Source organism: Bubalus kerabau, chromosome 16, assembly GCF_029407905.1.
Source record: "Bubalus kerabau isolate K-KA32 ecotype Philippines breed swamp buffalo chromosome 16, PCC_UOA_SB_1v2, whole genome shotgun sequence".
In the NCBI taxonomy this organism is placed as follows: domain Eukaryota; kingdom Metazoa; phylum Chordata; class Mammalia; order Artiodactyla; family Bovidae; genus Bubalus; species Bubalus kerabau.
In genome coordinates this window covers 54,903,632-54,912,284 of record NC_073639.1, presented here as the reverse complement: position 1 = coordinate 54,912,284, position 8,653 = coordinate 54,903,632, and positions in this window count along the sequence as shown.

Here is an 8,653-nt window from a genome sequence, read left to right as displayed (position 1 = left end):
TCTTTAATTTATGAAGGGGACCGAGTGACATCATGGAGAGAGGTTAGTGCCTTTGAAAGAGATATTAAATACCCATAGTTGCCCAGAGACAACAGGCACACCATGCCTCTCAAGACCACAGGGAGCCTGTCACACATGGGCTCAAGAAGCAGACAGGAGAGCAGGATCTGTGCCCTGCTGACTGGCGGGGGGTAGCTAGTTGGAGACATTGCCTGTTGGCACTAAGGGTGAACATGCAGGGTGGCGTGGGAGGGTTGTGAAAGGACTTTTGTACACCCACCCACCAGGGATGGCTTGTGGGGAAGATGTAAACCACTTTGGTGGCGTTTCAGTAGCCTTCTAGAGAGGTTAGGAATACGACGTCAGACGTCCAGTGCAGAATCTAAAGCATGGACAAGACACCTTCTCACTATCGGGAATCCTGCTTTATTTTATCCTCTTGCTTCCTGCTACATTTTGTTTTTCCTTTTTTTTTTCTTTCCGGCTGCACTGCATAGCTCATGGGACCTTAGTTTCCCACTCAGGGATGGAACTTGGGTCCTCTGCAGTGAAAGCATGGCATCCTAACCATTGGACTGCCAAAGAATTCCCTCTGCTACTTCTTAAGATGCTTTTGAGCAAGGCTATCTGCCTTATAGGCTGATACCCGATCACTTCTCCTGATGGGTTTTTAATTGACTGACTGAAACAAAAAGCCAGCTCTTGCCATCACTTCTCGGCCTTTTGGCTAAGATCAAGTGTAGTATGGGGGCTTCCCTAGTGGCTTAGTGGTAAAGAATCCTCTTGCCGGTGCAGGAGATGCACGAGTTGCAGGTTCGATCCCTGGTTCAGCAAGATCCCCTGGAGTAGGAAATGGCAACCCACTCCAGTATTCTTGCCTGGAAAATCCCGTGGACAGAGAAGCCTGGTAGGCTACAGTCCATGGGGTCACAAAGGGGACGCAACTGAGCACACACACAGCCATCATCTAGCTCACTTTAACAGGCATTTCTGGGGACTTCCCTGGCAGTCCAGTGGTTGAGACTCCATGCTTCCAATGCAGGGGACATGGGTTCAATCCCTGATGGGGGAAATAACATGGCCAAAAAAATAGAAGGAATTTCCAAGACCTAAAGGTGTCACCCGCCTCCCCCAGCTTTTTTTGGATAATAAATCACTATTCTGCAACATTTTTTATTTATGGCCATTTGAGTACTTCAACCTTTGCTCCTTATTGTGAATAATAGAAGCATATACTTTTGCAGGATCTAACACAGTAGCCTTCAAATTAGACTTGGACAACCATCAATGTGATAAATAGGATCTGGAATAAACAAAGCTTGTCCAGCCTATTGAAATCTGCACTCTGCTCTTCACTGATTCCTTGATAAGTAGGAGATACACCAGGACCAGTGTTTCCCTGGTGGTGGTATGAAAACCTGATTGCCCTTTGCACCATCTACTGAAAATCTGTGGCAGCTAGTGGTGTTATCAACCATATGTTCTAATGTCTTTTTGCAGATTTAAAGATTTTATTGTAGTGTCAATTTAATATCCGCATGTGTGTTAACTCTTTGAATACTGTAATTGATTTCTTTGTGATGGTGTTGGTGATTAGTGCTCACTTAAAATCCAGCTTAGCACTTATTTCCCTCTTCTCAACTGGAAATCGTATTTGTAAGGTATGGTACCCATGATCCACAGTGTATTCATGAGTCAACTTCACATTTCGTGTATCTGGTTATACATTTTACATGGCATTTAATTTGATATTCTGAATCCATCTGATTTTAATATAGTGGTGTGTGCGTGTGCCTATGTGGCGTGTGCTCACTTTAGTTTCATGAGCTTGGGAAACTGATTCTACAAATATCATAAATAAGCATAAATGTATAAGGCTTATTTTTTTGGCAAAGCAATCCGTACATTTCTCTTATTTATTAAATCACTGGCTTTGGTGTTACTTAGAGATATTTGTAGACCAATTTCAGAACAGAATTAAAATATTGTGAAGATTACATCTTAATAAATGTTTATTGTAATTTTGGTGTACAGACTTCTTAAGTATATTTCGTTACTTCCAACCAAGCCTGTGTGCAGTTTTTCCAATCCTGACATGTTATGCTGATTCCATGATCCTGTTCCCCAGTCTGAAGAGTGGTCATACCATCTTGAATTCAATTGTTTAACTGGAGGTAGGGTTGCCAGATAAAATACAAGATACCTGTCTATTTGTCAGATAGACAACAAATACTTTTCTAGTGTGTGTGCCCTGCAGTATTTAGGACACACAACAAAGGGAGAAAAAAAAAAGAGCTGTTGCTTATCTGAAATTCAAATGCAATGGGGTGTCCTTTATTTTTATTTGCTAATTCAGGCAATGCTAGCAGGGTATAGCAACTGATGTACGCCTCTCCACCTGACCCTGAACTGAGATGCTTTCATGGGCGCTAAAAATTATTTCCTTAGCATTAGCCAACATTCAGGAACAAATGTTCCCACAGTTAAGACCCGCAGTTCCCCAGAGACAACAGGCATACCATGCCATGTGAGACCACAGGTGACATTAAATGCACTTATCAGTGGAGTGTATTGCTCCTGAGAATATTTATATTGCAAAGAAAATCTCACAGTGGTCTCCAGAAGACAGTTTGAGGCTAGTCATTGTGACATTACCTGGACGCCTGCTGGCTGGCCTAGCTGGGAGAGAGAACACCTTAAAAGCCGGGATTCCACATCATGAAAGACAATGTAGCAATGAGCCGCAGCATCAGTGCTGGGTGAGAAAGTAGGGACCAGAAGGAGAAATGCTAATATCACGCATTTGAGTGAGTTAATATGTGTGGTTCATCATTTTGCAAGAGCACACATCTTTTTAAAATAAAGATCCATGCACCCTAATATTCATAGCAGCACTGGTCACAATAGCCAAGACATGGAAGCAACCTGAGTGCCATCAACAGATGAATGGAGAAAGAAGATACGGTACATATATACAATGGGATATTACTCAGCCATAAAAAAGAACGAAACCATGCCAATTGCAGCAACATGGATAGAACTAGAGATTATCACACTGACTGAAGTAAGACAGAGAAAGACAAATGTATGGTAGCACATATATGTGGAATCTTAATATTAAAAATTATATAAATGAAGTTATTTACAAAACAGAAACAGACCCACAGATTTCAAAATCAAATTTATGGTTACCAAGGGGGAGGTATGGGGGGGGAGTGGTAAATCAGAAGATTGGGACTAACATATACTCACTATTATTTATAAAATAGATAGGGACTTAGTTCTCTGGTGGTCTAGTGGTTAGTTTTTTAGTGTTTTCACTGCTGTGGCTGAGGTTCAATAACTGAGATCCCACAAGCTGTGAGGTGCGGCCAAAAAATAAAATAGATGACTAGTAAGGACCTAGTGTATGGCACAGGGAACCCTACTCAATATTCTGTAATAACCTGTATGGGAAAAGAATCTGAAAAAGGATGTATGTGAGTATTTGTACAGCTGATTCACTTTGCCGTGCACCTGAGATTAACACGACATTGTGAAGCAACTATATTCCAATTAAAAAAAATTTTAATGGAGCTACTAAAATATTTTATTTAAATAGGCTGCATGGCATGTGGGATCTTACGTCCCCTGACCAGGAAGCCTGCAGAAGCCTGCAGTGGAAGTGTGTAGAGTCTTAACCACTGGACCAACAGGAAAGTCCCTACCTGGAAATTTAAACTGCACATGTGGCTTGCATTTGTGGCTTTCATTAGTGAATTATATCATTGAATTATATTAATATAAATAGTGCCAGAATACGGCCAGCATGAATCACTCAGGTTCTTGTGCTCATGACATTGAAGCATCTTCATAGTAATGCCTGGCTCTGTGAGCTTATGTGGTCCCCAGGGAGGGGAGAAATGTGAGCTTAGGGATCTTTATGCAAGACATGGGCTTCTCCAGTGGCTCAGACCGTAAAGAATCTGCCTACAAAGCAGGAGACCTGGGTTTGATCCCTGGATCAGGAAAATCCCCTGGAGAAGGAAATGACAACTCACACCAGTATTTTTGCCTAGAGAATTCCATGGACAGACGAGCCTGGTAAACTACGGTCCATAGGGTCACAAAGAGTTGGACACTACTTAGCAAGTTAAAACAGGTTCAATGCCAGACACAGAGCCTCAAGTCATATTTGTTGGGAAAAAAATGAATCTCATAATTCAGGACAGTATTTCATCTGTACAATACAAACTATACTTGAGTCTGTGTCTAGAAATGGTCTCATTGTGGGATAATCTACCCTGATAACAAGACAATTAAATGCACCATCAGGTTTCCCAGCTTGATAGTAGTCTTCTGTTCTGCAAACCACTGTCAAATGGCCAGAGGATCAGATAAAGATAAGGCTGGAGGATTTCCAATTATAGAGCTAGAATTAGACAAATGCAGGTGTGCGTGGCAGGGGAGGGTAGCCCTAGGGAGTGATGATGTGATAGTTCAGTTCAGTCACTCAGTTGTGTCCAATTCTGTGCAAGCCCATGGAAGCAGCATGCCAGGCTTCCCTGTTCATCACTAATTCCCACTGCTGCTGCTGCTGCTAAGTCGCTTCAGTCATGTCCGACTCTGTGCGACCCCATAGACGGCAGCCCACCAGGCTCCTCTGTCCATGGGATTTTCCAGGCAAGAGTACTGGAGTGGGTTGCCATTGCCTTCTCTGACCAACTCCTGGAGCTTGCTCAAAATCATGTCCATCAAGTCAGTGATACCATCCAACCATCTCATCCTCTGTTGTTCCCTTCTGCCTTCAATCTTGCGCAGCCTCAGGGCTTTTTTCCAATGAGTCAGTTCTTCACATCAGGTGGCCAAAGTATTGGAGCTTCAGCTTCAACATCAGTCCTTCTAATGAATATTTAGGACTGATCTCTTTTAGGATGGACTGGTTGGATCTCCTTGCAGTCCAAGGGACTCTCAAGAGTCTTCTCCAACACCACAGTTCAAAAGCATCAATTCTTTGGCACTCAGCTTTCTTCACAGTCCAACTCTCACATCCATACATGACCACTGGAGAAACCATAGCCTTGACTAGACGGACCTTTGTTGGCAAAGTAATGACTCTGCTTTTTAACATGCTGTCTAGTTTGGTCATAACTTTCCTTCCAAGGAGTAGGCGTCTTTTAATTTCATGGCTGCAGTCACCATCTGCAGTGATTTTGGAGCCCAATAAAATAAAGTCTGCCACTGTTTGCACTGTTTCTATTTGCCATGAAGTGATGTGACCAGAAGTCATGATCTTAGTTTTCTGAATGTTGAATTTTAAGCCAACTTTTTCACTCTCCTCTTTCACTTTCATCAAGAGGCTTTTTAGTTCTTCTTCACTTTCTGCCGTAAGGGTGGTGTCATCTGCATATCTGAGGTGATTGATATTTCTCCTGGCAATCTTGATTCCAGCTTGCGCTTCATCTAGCCCAGCGTTTCTCATGATGTACTCTGCATAGAAGTTAAATAAGCAGGGTGACAATATACAGTCTTGACGTACTCCTTCTCCTATTTGGAACCAGTCTGTTGTTCCATGAACAGAACCTTGTGCACCAGGACACAGGAGAAAGGAACAGTGACCCCACAGGAGACTTGCCTGTGGGTGTCCGGGAGTCCTGGCAAAGGCGTGGGTCGGTGGTGGCCTGTTGCAGGGTTGGGGGCATGGACTGGGGCAATACTTGCCTGGGATCTTTTGAGGGAGGTTACCATTATCTTCATTACCTCCACCATAGTTTGGTAAATAGCAGGGAGGGAAAACAGCTCCACAGTCAACAGAAAATTGGATTAAAGATTTACTGAGCATGGCCCCGCCTATCAGAACAAGACCCAGTATCTCCCTCAGTCTATCCCATCAGGAAGCTTTCATAAGGCTTTTATCCTTCTCCATCAGAGGGCAGACAGACTGAAAACCACCATCACAGAAAACTAACCAGTCTAATCACATGGAGCACAGTCTTGTCTTAACTAAATGAAACTATGAGCCATGCCGTGTAGGGCCATCCAAGACGGATGGGTCATGGTAGAGAGATCTGACAGAATGTGGTTCACTGGAGAAGGGAATGGCAAACTACTTCAGAATTCCTGCCTTGAGATTCCCATGAACAGTATGAAAAGGCAAGAAGATAGGACAATGAAAGATGAACTTCCCAGGTGGGTAGTTGCCCAGTATGCTACTAGAGATCGGTGGAATAATAACTCCAGAAAGAATGAACAGATGGAGCCAAAGCAAAAACAACACCCAGTTGTGGATGTGACTGGTGATGGAAGCAAGGTCCGATGCTGCAAAGAGCAATATTACATAGTTTTCCCTTAGATGAGTTCTTAAGACCAAGGGTCCCACAGGTTGACATGAAAGGTAACAGGAGAGATGATGATGACACGGCCACCTTAAGTGACAGTGGTGATTCTGACAAACAGGCCTTCTGTGTTTCAGTTCTGCTCCACCTGCACTGGCTTCGTGAAGCTGCATTCTCTCTCTGCCAGCAGAGATGAAGATTCTGCTGTTTTCCTTAAGTGAGACATTGTTGTTGAGTCGCCAAGTCATATCCGCCTCTTTTCCACCCCATGGACTGCAGCACAGAGGCCTCCCTGTCCCTCACTATCTCCCAGAGTTTGCCCAAGTTCATGTCCATTGAATTGGTGACGCTGTCCAGCCATCTCATCCTCTGTCAGTCAATCCTAAAGGAAATCAACCCTGAATATTCATTGGAAGGACTGATGCTGAAGCTGAAGCTCCGATACTTTGGCCACCTGACGCAAACAGCCGACTCATTGGAAAAGACCCTGTTGCTGGGAAACATCAAAGGCAAAGTGAAACATTAGAGATTTGTAAAAATGGAAAACAATGCCATTCTTCTAATTTTTTTTTTTTTTGTTTAGCAAAGTGTAATTATTTTTCAAAAAATACGTTGTTTACAGTACTACGGAATGAACTTATCATCTATTTTTAAAAGTTTTTTTTAATGTGGACCATTTTCAAAGTTTTTATTGAATTTGTTACAGTATTGCTTCTGTTTTATGTTTTGATTTTTTTTCTTTTTTTCCCCTTTGGCTGGGAGACTTGTGGGATCTTAATTCCCTGACCAGGTATTGAACCTGCATCCCCTGCACTGAAAGGTGAAGTCTTAACCACTGGACTGACAGGGAAGTCCCTATTATATTTAAATAAATATATTGGATTAGCCAAAAAGTTTGTTCAGGTTTTTCTATATGATTTTCTACACAGAAAAACCCAAAAGAAATTTGGTCAACACTGTGTGTGTGTGTGTGTGTGTGTGTGTGCGTGTGCGTGCGTGTGTAGGTTCTCAGTTTTTATTCTAATTTGGTAATTATTTCTAATTTGATTGTTAATTCTGATAGATTCTAATTCTAATTAATAAAGCACAAAAACAAAACCTTTTGGGGTCTTCAGTAAGTCAAAGTGTATATATATATATATATATATATAAAGCTCCTTGCCTTAGTCTGGGCATCTATAACAAAAATACCATCAATTGGGTGGCTTGAACATTTATTTCTCACAGTCTGGAAACTGAGATGTCTGAGATAAAGGCACCCATAGATGTGGTGTCTGGTGAGAACCTGCTTCCTGGTTCAGAAAAGGCTGTCTTCTGTGTCCTCACATGGTAGGAAAAAAGCAAGCTAGCTCTTCTTATAAGGGCACTAATCCCATTCATGAGGGCTCCACCTGCATGACCTACTCACCTCACAAAGCCCATCACATTGGGGGTTGTGTTTCAATATATGAATTTGGAGGAGCACAGACATTTCATCTTTAGCAGTCCTGAAACCAAAAAGTTTGAGACCTGCTGGCAAAGGTAAGTAATCAGGGACTTCCCTGGTGATGCAGTGGCTAACTCTTCTTGCTCCCAAAGCAGGGGGGCCTGGGTTCCATCTCTGGTTAGGGAACTAGATCCCACGTGCTACAACTGAAGATCCCAAATGCTGAAACTAAGACCTGGTGTGCCCAAATAAATAAATAAAAATTTTAAATAATAATAATAAAATAAAAATTTCTTTAAAGATAAGTAATCACATAGTACACAGTTCAGAGGAACAGAAGGGGGTTGGGTGAACAATATCTAGTGGTCTTGCTCCCATGACTGTCACATTCTCCTCCCCAAGGCAAACCCGTTCATCAGTTTCTTGTGACTCACGCAAGGGAGAGCCAAGGACTACAGGAACATGTATGTATGTACCATTATCTAACTAACAATAGCACATTATATACACTTTCTGAACCTTGTTTTTTTTTTTTTTTTTTTGTACATATATCTCAGAGTTCTGTACCATTCTTTGGTGTATTTTTATGGATATACCACAGTGTATTTAACCATTCCTTTATTGATGGACATGAAGAATGTCAATAAATTTGTTCTGATCAACAGAAGCTGCACTTGTTCAATTTGACTTATTGACCTTAAGTCCCCATACTAGGGACTTCCCTGGTGGTCCAGTGGCTATGAGTCCAAGATCCCATTGCAGGGGCCTTGGGTTCAATCCCTGATCAGGGAACTAGATCCCACATGCTATATCTAAAAGATCATGCATGCTGCAACTGACTTGATGCAGCCAAATAAATATTTTTTAAAAGTCCCCATTGTGTTTCTATGACTTTTATGCAAGTGGTTGCACT